This window comes from Phyllostomus discolor, chromosome 12, assembly GCF_004126475.2.
Source record: "Phyllostomus discolor isolate MPI-MPIP mPhyDis1 chromosome 12, mPhyDis1.pri.v3, whole genome shotgun sequence".
NCBI classification, from domain to species: domain Eukaryota; kingdom Metazoa; phylum Chordata; class Mammalia; order Chiroptera; family Phyllostomidae; genus Phyllostomus; species Phyllostomus discolor.
The window spans coordinates 67,335,571-67,350,432 of NC_040914.2; positions in this window are offsets into that span (position 1 = coordinate 67,335,571).

Here is a 14,862-nt window from a genome sequence, read left to right on the forward strand (position 1 = left end):
AACAACTGATTTTGCTACTGATAACCATGTAATGAAAGTTGCACCTGTGAGAGTAAAAACCTTGCCACCATCCTCAAGCTTAAGACTCCATGGGTGACACCAAGTGCTTTCTCAGAGGTTACCCATCCAGTTCCTTGTGACAACTCTCTACCGTTAGCAGGATATTCTCGTTTTCCTTCTACAGATCAGTACAATGGGGCTCAAAGTCAGTTAACAGGCCTGAATGATTTCATACGGAGATAACATAGCAAGGAGTAAGACCCAGGCCTGCCAAAGCCAAATGCACGGTTGTTTATTCTAATTCCTCCCTGCCTCTGCAACAAAATAACCAACCTTGCTGGAAACCTTTCATCCAAGAAAACGCTCAGTGAGCACCCAAAAAACGCAGGAAACAAAATGAGATCAGTGAGTGTTTCAAAATCTTTTTAGAGAAGCATCATAGATAAAACGGAATAAACCCAGATAATTACTTCTAAAGGCTAACGGTGACCAAGCAAGTTTTACAACCTCAGTGTGTTTGGGAAAGGCTGCCAACATGAGTACTTTCGTAGCTTCAGTGATTTATGATTATTATTATTACCATTTGCCTCTTATCTTCTTACTTCAGGCTAGAAATGTTTTAAATTGGTTCCCTAGTTTTTCCAACTCATGCCTGTCTTCCTGGGCAGCTCTTGCCCTGCTCTTCGACATTCTGTCAGGCTTTCAATCACACAAAGATTCATTATGTCCTCACTGCGTAATTATTCACTGTGCAATTTGTGTTGTCGGTGGCTGTTCTGAAGTATCTGCAATACATGTACTGTTTCCCCTGGATAACAGATCTCAATCAGAGCACATTCTGATTAGGGTATCACTCAAGTTCATCGTACGCCGAATAGATGTTGAGCACCAAGTAGCACTTTGCACGGGGGCATGGTTAATAAAATGCCATAAAGCCTCTGACTTCAGAAAAACAAGGCAAGCCATAACATAGAAGATTAAGCACTTATTTATTTAAAAAGCACTAATGTAGCAGCTACCAAAGGACTTACCATAATAATGCATTGACTATACATCAATGACACACTTTTTGACACTTCATCACAAGCCAAAAAAGGCAAGTGTACAAGACAAGTTGTTGCGTGTATCCTCTGTGCCAGGCACTGTGAACAGAACATGAGAAACAAAAGCATACAATCCAATAGAATGTCATCCCTGTCTTTGACAAATGTACCGCCAAATTGGGGCCAAACACACAAGAAGAGAGTATTTCAATATAACACCGCCATTGCTCTGATGGGGATAAATAAGGATGCTTTGGATGTGGAGTGAGGAGTAGTCCAGGAAAGCTTCCTGGAGTGGATGACACTCAAACCGAAATTGTAAGAGTGAGTGAGGATAGACGAATAGCAGTGGTCATTCCACAGGCATTCCACAGGTCATTCCTCTTCATTTCCTCTATGAAGAAAAAATTCTTCATAGATTTACTCTATGAAGGTTCTAGACATTTTTTGCTTCTAATGTCAAGTTAAGAATGCCTATTTCCTCACACTCAAACATATACACACAGATACACGCATATACATATACAAACCCAAACTGGGTACTTCTAAAAAATTAAAGTTGTCATATGAAAATGCTATCTCATTTGGGTTTTTAGAAATTTTTATTTTATTTTAATTGTTGTTCAAGTACTGTTTTCTGCCTTTTACCCCCATCTCAGCCCACCCCCCAGCCCTCCCCACCTCCCTCCCATTTCCACCCCCCTTGTTTTTGTCCATGTGTCTTTTATATTTGTTCTTGTAAACCCTTCCCCCTTTCCCTTGAAATTCCCTCCCTTCTCCCCTCTGGTCACTGTCAGCCTGTTCTCAATTTCAGTGTCTTTGGTCAATATTTTGCTTGCTTGTTTGTTTTGTTGATTAGGTTCCTGTTAAAGGTGAGATCATATGGTATTTGTCTTTCACTGCGTGGCTTATTTCGCTTAGCATAATATTTTCCAGCTCCATCCACGCTGTTGCAAAGGGTAGGAGCTCCTTCTTTCTTTCTGCTGCATAGAATTCTGTTGTGTAAATGTACCATAGTGTTTTGATCCGTTCATTTACTGATGGGCACCTAGGTTGCTCCCAGCACTTGGCTATTGCAAATTGTGCCGCTATGAACATTGGGTTGCATAGGTTCTTTTGGATTGGTGTTTCAGCGTTCTTAGGATATAATCCAAGCAGTGGAAATGCTGGGTCAAAAGGCAGATCCATTTTTAGTTTTCTGAGAAAATTTCATACTGTTTTCCATAGTGGCTGTACCAGTCTGCAGTCCCACCAACAGTGCACTAGGGATCCCTTTTCTCCACAACTTCTCCAACACTTGTTTGTTGCTTTGCTTATGATGGCCATTCTGACCAGTGTGAAGTGGTATCTCACTGTGGTTTTACTTTGCATCTCTCTGATAGCTAGCGATACTGAGCATCTTTTCATGTGTCTCTGCATCCTCTGTATGTCCTCCTTGGAGAAGTGTCTGTTCAAGTCCTTTGCCTGTTTTTTAATTGGGTTGCTTGTCTTTTTAGAGTGGAGTCATGTAAGTTTTTTATATATTTTGGAGATTGAACCCTTGTCTGAGGTATCATTGGCAAATATGTTTTCCCATATAGTTGGTTCTCTTTTTATTTTAATACTGTTTTCTTTAGCTGTGCAGAATCTTTTTATTTTGATGAGGTCCCATTTGTTTATTCCTTCCTTTATGTTCCTTGCTCTAGGGGACATATCAGTGAAAATATTGCTGCGTGAAATATCTGAGATTTTTCTACCTATGTCCTCCTCTAGGACTTTAATGGTGTCACAACTCATATTTAAGTCTTTTATCCACCTTGAATTTATTTTTGTGTGTGGTGTAAGTTGGTGCTCAAGTTTCATTTTTTGGCATGTAGCTGTCCAGCTCTCCCAACACCATTTGTTGAAGAGGCTATTCTTACTCCAGTTTATGCTGCTGCCCCCTTTGTCAAATACTCATTGACCATAGAGACTTGGCTTTATTTCTGGGCTCTCTTTTCTGTTCCATTGGTCTATCTGTCTGTTTTTATGCCATTACCAGGCTGTTTTGATTACAGTGGCCTTGTAATACAGTTTGGTATCGGGTATTGTGATCCCTCCTACTTTGCTCTTCTTTAACTTACTTCCAGTTTTGAGGGAGATGTTGGGATTGTTGAGAAGAATGGCTTGGTACCTGTCCATTCTTCCAGCGGTGAGCCACGTATTTCCCTTTTGCTCCAGCAGGCTCAACACTTGCAGGACACATAACTGGTACATGCTGTCCCAAGGAAAACTTTTTTAGCTTCCTGCAAGAGCTTATAGGTGGCTGCCACTCTCAAGCAGGCTGGCTACTCCTGGAAAGTGTGACCTAATTTCCTCGACAATAATGTGATGGGCTGCAAATGTTACAAAGCATTTGGGTGAGGAATCCTAGTGCACTGCCCTGTGTCTCACACACATGTCATTGAAAGGGCTTCAGTAGGTTTGAAAGCCCCAAGGCTGGTGCAGAAGCCAGGTGCACCTTTAGGGATTCAAAAGCCTGAGTGCACTCCTTTGTCCATTCTAAAGGGCTATCTATATTCAGAGCCTCAGACAGTGGTTTAGCAACAAGCCCAAAGTTTGGAATTCAAATGCAACAGTCTCTTGCCATCCCCAGGAATCTCCTTAACTATTTCCTGGTGTTGGGAGGGGTCCTCTGTGGACTTTTGTCATAAGGCCTGCACCATGGTCAGACTTTTCTGCTCAGGGATGCCTTTCCCCATTCCCTCAAGGAGGCATCTTTTATAATGCTCTAAGAGAGGAAGGCCATCCCCATTAGCGTCCTGGTTGAGCTCTGTTAGAGGTATTGCCCTGGGAAGGCCCAGAGCCCCATCTGGATCTTCTTGGTGTAACCACACCCCACAGCCTTTCATTTGCCTTATCCAACACCAGCCTCTGCTCACCCTCGTTATTGAAGCAAAGAATCTAATAAGGGCTGTATATCTGCCCAATAATAGCCAGCAGGCTGGCCCTCTGGCCCTACTCCCACTGAAAGTCTCGGAAAGGGATATTGCCCTGCCCCGTAGGGGCTTTTCCTCTACCAAATTTAGTTCCTTGACCAATTTATGACAGTGATGCCAGTTTAGATGCACTTTCCCCATTTCACTGGCTCATCATCAGAGTGGATCCCCTGGGGCTGCGGGTCATTTGGGTTTTAATATGCAAATACAGAACTCTGAACTTTATCGATTGCATTACTTTAGGCGAGTTAGAGGAAAGCTAAGGCTGTAATCACTAGGAAAGCAGATTATAACTGTATGGAGGCTGGCAGCCAAGGAGCAAGGGATCTGAGAATGTTCTTTCCAAATCCAACATCTTACACAAGTCTGGGGCTTAACCTTACCCATCAAAGGGTGGCGAAGTGGATCTAATAATGAGCTTTCCCTAAAAAAAATGAAAGATTTTTCATAGCAAGCTAAATATCAAAACTGCAGATTTTATAAACTTAAAAATGTTTATTTTAGGCTGAAGAATTATATATACATCTATATTCTAATATAATTGTGCTATTTGAAAAATTAGATTTTCACAAACCTATATTCAGTAATAAGACACGTTTATAATGATGGAGTGATAAACATCATTTCATAGTAGAGGATTTGAATATTATTAATTCACTTGATTATCACTTTAATCTTCCTGAAATTCTTTAGTCATATTCTGTGAATTAAAAAATCAGACTTTATCAGTATAATCAATTCTAGGTTTACATAGATTATCACAATCAGTGAGTTCAAGTTCATTGTGCAAGTATTGACTCTACTACAAATAGTGTAATATTGCTGAAAACTCTGAGGGTAAGTATATGAATTGGTAATATATTAGGCTGGAAAGGTAGATAAAGGCCTGATCCTGGAGAGCCCATGGAATCAGACTCTATCCTCAAGGCAGAGTGGAACCAAAGCAAAGTGGGCCAGGAGTGGGATAAGATTTCAGATCGGTGTGTTAGAATGACTGACCTCATTGCAACCTGGAGAATGGGCTAGACAGAGTAAGAAAATCCAAGAGCGAGACAGACTATTTCATCCATGAGAGTAGCAGTAAGAATAGAAGGGAGGGTAACTCAAGAGACCAAAGGTGAAAAACTGAAGGGATTAAGGAAGGAATCGAGGGGAAAGATCAAGAAGGCCACTGTGTTTCTGCTTGACCTCCTTGGGCAATGAAAATGCCATCCACCAGACGTCCTTTCACGAGGCTGTTGACATTACATCCAGGTCTTAAAGGCCGAGGACGGACTGCACATGTGGAAATGAGGAAGATGACAGAGAGATGAAGAGAATAGTCCCTAGAAGGTGCAATAGAATGGAAGAAACGCAGTCTTCTGATGACTGATACGTAGCTAGATTTGAGAACCATCCATAAGCCTCTTAACTCAATTACTTTGGACAAGACACTAAAATCCAAGCTCTCAGAACACTCCACTGTGAAAGAAAGGGTTGACAAGATGCTCTCTCAGGCCCCACGCAGCATTCACCCTGTACCTATGCTGCTACCTGACTGTTCCCTAAGTCTTTTTTCAATTGGGAAGTCAAAATTGACAGCCCATCAAGACAGCCACAAGGATGAATTCCACTGAACTCAATTATGAAGGACTATGAAACCAAATGTGGGGACTGTTACTGCGCAAGGGAGAAACAGCGGCACTTAGACAAACAGAAAAGATTTGGTTCCTAGAAACTACAGAGACATAAGAACTTTGAAGATGAACACAGTCTCCTGTGAAGAAGTGCTCTTACAATTAGTCATGTGAAATTGCCAAGGTACATTTTCAGCAGGAGCCCACAGCTGCCCCATCGCAGCTCCAGGGAATGTTATTTTTATTCTTACAGTTACAGCAAGATTCTAATTACCGAAACTGCCGATGTCACCTTAATTACAGTTTTATTTAATGATCACATTGGGCACTGCTGTATGATGGGGAATTTTTTAAAGTAAAATATGGCAGAGAAGTGGAGGAGGAGTGCTTAGCTCCCAGTTTATTGTTACGCAGCTCACTGGGGGGCAGTCTTAAGAGAGGTTGACAAAAAGCTCCAATTTACAAGGAGTGTTAAAATTTAAATTTGTTATGTGTTATTAGAAGGGTAAAAAATAGTGTGTTTAAAAAATGCAAGTTCATACTTTTCCAGCAAGGAATTATTGGAAATAATAATCATTGATATTTCATATTTCTCAGTACACAGAACTCTATTAGAACACAACCAAATTATGTGGGGAGGTCTTACCCGTGCTAATGGTTTGCACATCCCCTGAGTGCCCACTGTTCTGGGCAAACTCCAGAAGCCTATAATTTAGTAGTGGGAGTAAGTGACAAAGACATACATTAACTGCACATAAACAGCTGGGTGCTAAGCAATCTCTGAAACAATGTGAGTGACTAGTGATTGTAGCTGGTGCAGTTAATCAAAAATAGATTTCCTATTGTAATGGGAATAGTAAAAAGCTCAATATGGAATCCACCTTAGAAAATATCTCTTTCATCTTCTTCATTCTATTGGCCAGGAGAGAGGCTCCCGGCTGTCAGGGCTTTCCCACACTGCGCAGGAAACCGGTGCCAGAGCTGATGTGGTGACCTAGGGGCTCTGAGACTCAGCGCTGCCCAGGGTCAAGTTCTGATCAGTCTTCAGAAGAAGCAAATGGAGAGGAAGTGTGTGTGTGTGTGTGTGTGTGTGTGCGCGCGCGCACACGCACGCACTGGAGATGGTAAATGCAGGGATATCCTTTTGCAACTACTATCTCCAACATGTCCGAAGACAGAGGCTTGAGTGTGTGTCACCATTTGTCATGTAAACAGGAGAGTGACACAGGGGATGGGAGAAAATAGACAATTAGGATGGTAAGGGAAGTGGACTAGGGACAGTTCATGGAAAACCACATCCAGGGAACTTCATTTCAAGAAATAATTGGAAGCCATTTCAGAATTTCCCCCCCAAAACTAATCAAAACATATTTTGTTGATAAATCTTGCTTCTGCAACTAGGGCAGATTAAAGACGGGAGCAGCAAGGAAGCCAGAAATAGGGCTGTCACTGTTGACTGGGAATCAACTAACTGTCTCACTGCGAAACGGGAGGGAGGCAGGAACCATATGGGCATCCGGGCGGGGGAATCAATGAGTGCAGCTTGGGGAGTTTACTCAATATTCAAGGACAAAGCAGTATTTTTTAAAAATCTAGAAATACAAGTTTGTGAGTCAAATAAAACATCAATAGTGAATATGTGGATTTTGGAAGAAGAAAATAAACTCCATCTTTCCTGTACTTTATTTAAGATGGCAGTAGGTCTCCCGGGTGGGAATATCACATAAAGAAGGAGAAACAAAAATCCAATTATAACATTAACAGCCAGGGCCAGATACAGAAATGTGAGGAATAGCCATATACTGGGGAAAAAATTCTCTTCAAAAGCCTGAATTCCTCTATCCATTAAAAATATAGATGGTCAAAGCTTAACTTGTCAAATAGAGAAGAAGTATTTAGGTCAAAGTATAATTTATTTTACACTGGTAGCTTTTAAAAATTGGAAAATAAAACAAGCCTTTCCTACACTAATCTGATCCTAAGGAATCATCCTCAAGATGATCCGATATCGCCTGTAGCTCCATGAGGCTAATGTTCTGTTTATGGGACATAAAGCTGCCTTAGCATCAGGCTTATTACAGAAGGCAGCTTGAAGAGACATATTTGCCCTGCTTAAGCTTTTAAAAACTTATAAAAATAGCAAGCGCATCTCATCTGGCTCTACTGAAATAACATCCCTGAGAAGAAAAAGCATTTCAACGAGTCTGAAAAACAAGTGCCTCCCCAGAGACCTGGCCTCTCTTGGCAGAGACTTTTTGTCAAAGCTCTTGGGTAGTTTTATGTAGAACCAGATGGGGCAAATTTTTTCTTTTATTGTCTTAGCCTCTAATTGATGGGTATCCAGAGAGAGCCTGTCTCATAAAGTGCATGAAGCCATCTTTATCCACACATCCTTAAGTTCCTTTCAAGAGGTTTATTTTCCGGAAGTCTACCCCATTGACAAGAGTGGGGTAGACTGCAATTAAAACGAACAAATCACCTTGCAAATCACCACCTCTATTTTCTGCAATGAGCCACCTCTTAAAATCCAAGAGGGTGTTTACCGCAGTCTACTTTTCTCCATGGAATTCAAATTGCTGCAAATTTGTGAAAGTTTAGATAAAAGTTGGAGACAAATCCGGCCATTAGGATCAATGAGTGAAATTACCCTTAAAGTCCAACCTTTGTCTCCAAATCCTACCTTCAAGGACAAATGCTGCCTATTTCATTGTCCTTCCTCCCTATCACCGGTCACAGTGGCCTGATTTGTAATGTACTTCCCCTCATCCTCATTGTTCAACTCAACCTGTAGAGGAGATGTAAATAGGAAACCGCCACGTGAACATGGAAACATGGAGACAGGGCAAATGCGGTCTGTGGCCAGCTCTTCTCCTCGGCACCTGCCACTGCAGCACCTGCTGAAGGCATCCCATTGCGCTCGGCCCCTGCAGGGAAGACTAAATGAAGGTGTTGGGAAAGCAAGGGTGGAAGGGAGTTGGAGGATAAATATCTCATCTTCATGGTTCCTTGGCTGGATAATTCTGAGGTCCGGCACTGACTCCCAGAGGTTACTGACAGGACTCAGCCTTGGTGGCAAGTCACTCCATAAATGCAGCCTTTATTGGCTTCCTTTCCTTCCCTGTCTCACTTCCTCGCACCCCATCCATGCTTCCTGGAATTACCTTCCAAATACACATTGGCATTTAAAGTCTGATTTGGTCAACTGAAATAGATCATTACAGTGTAAATACATGGAAGCTTAGTTGATGAATAGATCAGGGAATACAGAGCCTACAGCACCTCTAATAACTCCTCTGGCAGTGGAATCCTAAATAGGCAAGAAGCAATCCAGAATGTGATAGCCCATGAATATGTGTGCTGGCCAATTAACTTTCTCCGTTATCCAAAGAATCCAAAGAGGATTCTTGGGAGCATGGTCTGGAATTTCCTTTGTCCATTCCTTCCTCTGGTCCGGGTGTCCCAGGTAATCAAAAGCGGGCTGTGAGAGTGTTTTCACACAAATCAAAGCCAAGCCAAGTGTTTTTGCATGATAGCATCTTCTTATGGGAGATATTTTCTTTGTGACACAGTGTAAACTTCAGATGTGATCCTCAAATCATCCCATTTTCCTGGGACTTGTCTTACCAACTTTCATAGTAACTTGATGCTAAATAAGATAATTTGAAAACTTACCTTAGCTGCCATTTTATATTTGCACATACAAGCCAAAGTGTGTGTAAACATCTAAGCAATACCCTTTGCAAGTTTCAAAGCAAATGAGTTCAAAGCACAGAAACTTCATCAGAAGTTAACATGAAACTAGAAATATATATAAGCCAGTCTTCCTTATAGAGGTGAGTTTTTGGAGCATTGTTTCCCATCGCCATCTGGATATTTACCATTTGTCACAAAAATGAGACTGCTTTCTAGCTGCTGGTCAACAGAACGGACCGCGGAGTAATTCCAGTCCTAGTGCCTGATGATGTGCTCGTCCTCAACAAGGAACTTGGATGCTCATGGCTATGGCTTCTTCCTCCAGCTCTTTTCCCCTCTGGCTAAACTTGACAATCAAAGTAAAATGTATCTGCTTAATTTAATACCTGCTTTGCTCAATTCATTTATCAAACTTTGGCTGATTTCTTTCCAAGTGGCAGATATTTGGGCGTAAATATTTTCTATTTCACATGTAATATGTGGCCTGGGGTAACTTGCATCAGAGATGGCATTAAGCTGTGTGAAATGATGGACTGTTTTCCTTCGCATTACCTTCCTCCAGGTATACTACCTCGTAGATTAGTAACAGGTTTTCCTTGATTTATTTTTGAAGGTTACTCCATATTCCTTTACACAATACTTTTCTATGAATTATGCATGCTGTTAAGGTCCAACACCCAGCAAAGGCTGTGGACTGTAATTTCTCCTCTTGTAATATACATTATACCACCAGAAATGACTTAAGCTTCTAAATTTTTCATTCAGAAGATAGATCTTGATACTCAAATGGGAGATTTTGGAGTTCTACCTGATAATATTGCCGTTTAGAACTATTAATTTTGTTTCAAAATTGGTTATTTCTGTATGTTTTATTATAAATCTGATATGCAAACCAAATATAAACATGTAAAACCTGCACTGACCCCAAAATATAATATATCTAAAAGAAGAGCATTGTAGGCATACCTTGGAGATACTGTGGGTTTGGTTCCAGACCCCCGCAATAAGACGAGTACAGAAATAAAGTGAGTTTTAATCTATTTGCTGGTGGAGTTTCTTGCCTTCAATATGTAAAATGCAACATCTGCACAGTGCAATAATGCAAAGCACAATAAAACGAAGTATGTCAGTGTTTATTTCTTTTCTATCTGAAGCAATAAGGCGAGCTGAGAACAAAAAAGGAGATATGAATGGAAAAATGAAAGGGAAGAAAAGAATCTGAATGCTAGAGATGTTCGTTTTCATCATCATAAGTTGTCCTGTTTTATCAGTCGCATCTAGATATTGTTTTGTTCAACTTTTATCTCCTTTATTGCTTCAGTGAATTTTGTTTTAGGTTATTTCCCATGTTTCTCGCTGTGCATGTAATTGTCTCCTTTAGTTCTTAAAACTGTAGCCTAAAAGAACAGGAAGACCTTGGAGAACCCCAACTTCTGACCAGCGCCATTAGCATTGCTCCTCCCCTCCATCCTCAAAACTCTCAGGGTGGGAAACGTCTTTGTAATCAGTCCTCCAGGGGAGTGTGACGTGTGTCCCTTTGCCATTTCCCCAGAGTAATTCCATCCTGGGCACCACCTCACGCTGTCCCCGCTCATCTGTTCCACCAGCAACTGCTTGCAGGGCAACTGCTTCCTACAAGTGCCACCTGGCAACACCTTGCCTCAGCTGCCCTATTCGTGTTTTGCTTTCCTCCTGAGCTCCAGCCACGTGGGATGTCTTTAAAGACCAGCTTATTCTTTAGATTCCCACAACATGCTGTCTGTATATGGGGCTGGTTAACATCCCATTGGGCAGCCTCTGACGGGTGCAGATGAGAGGTGGCAGACATTTCTGCTCTTGCCCCTTAGATGGAAGTTCTGCGGCACATGCTAAATGCTCCCCATAAAGTGGTGGCCAGCTCAGAGGGAGACCTTTTACTGGTCCATCCTCTTTCCTTGTTTAACAGCCCCATCTGTCTCCCCCTTCCCTAAGATCACTTCCCAAAACAAACAGCTTACACATGTAGCAGGGTGGAGGAAATCTAGCCTAAGAAGTCAACTCTCTTATTTTAAAGATGGAAGAACTGAATGTTGCTGGTGTTCCTGTTTAGGTGAGCCTACCAGAAAGAACTAGAAAGTTTTTTGGAGAGAAGGAAGAGAGCCCCATAGCTTCCACTGCAGAGATTTGGATTGGTTGTGCTTTTGCGGTCTTATCACTTCTCAGGGAAAGAGTTGGTTTAAAGTGAGCGCTGCATTCTACAATAAAGCAAGTAGAGAATTGGGTATAATTCCAAGTACATCAGTCTTTAGCAGTTACTGGGATATTTGTGCACTGATCTATAAAAAAGCTGAATCTTTCCACATTTCAGCTGGCAGTAGAGGGTATCAGTAGCTGTATGGTACCATATGAGACTCACTGACTCCACGAAGCATAATTTCCAGTGTTTCGTGCACATGTGTACATGTGTGTTCAGGGGGGATGATTCTTTCTGGGGATGGAATTCACTTCCCCATCCCCAAAAAGAAAGTGAATTCCAGTAAAAATTGAACTTAACTAGGAACAGGAAAAGCTCTTGTAAATCTTGCTAATAACTAATATCACAAAATGATTTCACCTACATGTTTTGTGCCTTATTTTCTAATACTTGTGGTGTAATAATAATAATAAGCTTCCTAGAGAAAGATATATTTTTCCTTCCTGACACTTATTTTTCCCTCAATCATGAATATTGCTTCAAAATTCATATTTATATTTTATTCTATAATTTTTCCAAATACTTTTCCAACCCACCTATAATGCAAATGTTTTAAAATAAGCACAACAAAAAACATTATGTTCAAATCCATAAGCTAGTGCCACTAAAGTAATATTCTATTATTTTGCTTTTTTCATACTTATATATAAATTTTTAAAATACACACAGTATCTCTGAAAGACTCACTATTCTTGTCTTCACTTTTATGAAGACAAAGTTTTAGAACAAAGAGTAATTTTACTTCAATAAATTATACATAAATTATGCATCCCAATAAATTTAAATGTTCTCTTTTTTAATGTTTTTCATGGAAAATATTCCACTTTTTTACATGTTCTTTAAATCAGAATTAAAGGATTTAAATTGCAATTTTAAAGTTACAGGAAAATATAATCATTTAAACCTTTAATTTCTTGTTTTTTTTTAAATTAATAAAAAATATTTCCTTTCAAAGCAGCAATTTTCAGTTCACATACCACAAGAATTTGTAGAACATGCAGCAGCTGACCATGCAGTCAGGGGCACTGACCTTTTTTCCCTTAGGTTGTCAAATAAAAAACAACAATAGCCGACACAGTAGCTGTCCAGTGTGAATGAATTGAAATTACACCTAGTATTTGTTAGATCAGCAAAAATAAATACAGGAATTTTTTAGTGTGCTGCAGAATTTTAGGAATTAGTTTACGTGTGCCACAAGATGAAAATCAGCACTGTCTGGGAGGACTTCACAGTGAATTTTTAACTCAAACGATAGTCTTTGGAGGCATCACCCAAAGGTTACAGAGTGTTCTTTCTCTGTTGTATAACCACTGAATAAGTATGTGGAGTTGTGACTGAGTCTCCACTGGCAAAGAAGTTGGGAATCACTACTGACACTTGGGAGACAAATGAGGCTGGTCGTAGGCGGCTTTGTGCAGATGGGATTCAAACACGACTTTCTCATTTTCCCGGCTAGAGAAGTTCCCTTCAAGTGTAGTCAGAGGTGTCAGAATGACTCATATATATTTTATAGAAGCCAAAGAAGCCAAGTGGATGTAGAAGTTAATTATACACAGACACACAAATGTGTGTGAATATGTATCCCTTACTACTTACAAAAGCTGTTTATGAAAGTTTACTTCCATAACAAGACAAAGTTGAGTTCCTTTGTTGCCACAGATGTTATAAATCGAATCCTGTCATTTTAAAAAACATTATAATGTTGCTCAAACACCTTTGTTAAAGGTGTAGGCTTGGTACATCCATACAGTGGATACTACCAAGCTGTAAAAAAGGAAGGGACCCTTGATTCACACAACAATATGAATCAATCTTATGCATTTTGCTAAGTGAGAGAAGACAATCCCAAAAGGCCTCATACTGTATGATGACATCCCTATGACACACTGGAAAATGCAAACTCTAGGGAAGGTGAACAGATTCCAACCTGTGGCTGCCAAGGGTTGGTTGTGGAAGGAGGGGTCGTCTACAAAGTGCCTGCGCAGGGGACTTCAGGGTGTGGAACTGTTCTGCATGCTGCCTTGGTGATAGATACACAGCCTTGTGCATTTCTATGACACAAGCAATGATCTGAGCCACGTGTGGTTCTACAACAGCTCCACTGATGTACGTAACCAATACACAAAGAACTGTACCTTTTTAATGTGTATAATTTGATAAGTTTGAAGCAGGAAAATGCTCATGACACCGTCACCACAATCAAGGTAGCAGACATGTCCCACACCTCCCAAACCCAAGGAAATCAGCCTAGATATTGGGGGAATCCTCCATGGAGTGCAGATGGTGACAAATGACTCGAACTACACTTGGTAAGCAGAATCCCAAAACGGCCCCTACACGTCCTGCCCTAGTCCCAGGGGCTGTGAACATGATGAGATCTCACACCCATGACCATAGTATGTTATATGTCAAGGGGGAATTTTTCAGATATAATTAAAGTTACAAATCAGTTGACTTTCAGTAAACCCAAAGAGAGATTTTCCAGATGGGTCTAAAGAACAGTTCAAAAGCAGAGAGTTTTTTCTCCAGTTGGCAGCAGAAGTTAGGTTCTCAGCAGAAGGATTCGCTGCTGACACTGAAGCGTGAGGGAGCTTATATGAAAGGACCAGAAAGTAACTTCCAGGGGCTGAGAGTGATCCTGGCCGACCTCCAGCAAGGCAATGAAGACTTGACTCTTCCAGGTGCAAGGAACTGGCACCTTCCGAAAGCAGGAATAACCCTGAGAAGAGGGTTCTCCTCCAGAGTCTCCAGCTGAGAGCCCCACATCACCACCATCTTGACGTCTCCCCTGTGAGGCCCTAAGCACAGAGCCTGGCGGCATCTACCTGGGCTTGTGACCTATCCAACTGCGAGCGAGTAAATGAACCCTCTTTTCTGTCACTAGGCTGTGGGAAATGAACACGGTGAGGGAACGCCAACACAATGCATTACAAATGTGTGGCACATCCTCGCAGGGGATGGTGGGGAAAAGGATGAGCTGACCTACATCCCTTTGGAAAACAGTGTTTTGAGAGGACATTGAAGATTAAAGACAAAAAGAACTGCACATGAACATTGTTCTCTAATGGATAATTTTGTTTCTCACAGGAGTACAGGCCAGCCACTCTGAAATTACTTTATATGCATACTAGGATGAAACAAGGAAATAATTTTTACATCATGGGAACCAGGTTTCTTACTATCTCAGAAAGAAGTTATTCACAGAAAAGCAAGGGGGAAGGCTGGAATGTGGACTCAAGCATAGATACAAATGTCAGCTCGTGTTCACAGATGGACCCAGAAGTTAAAACAGATGTGTATGCGCACGGGAGTTATAAAGT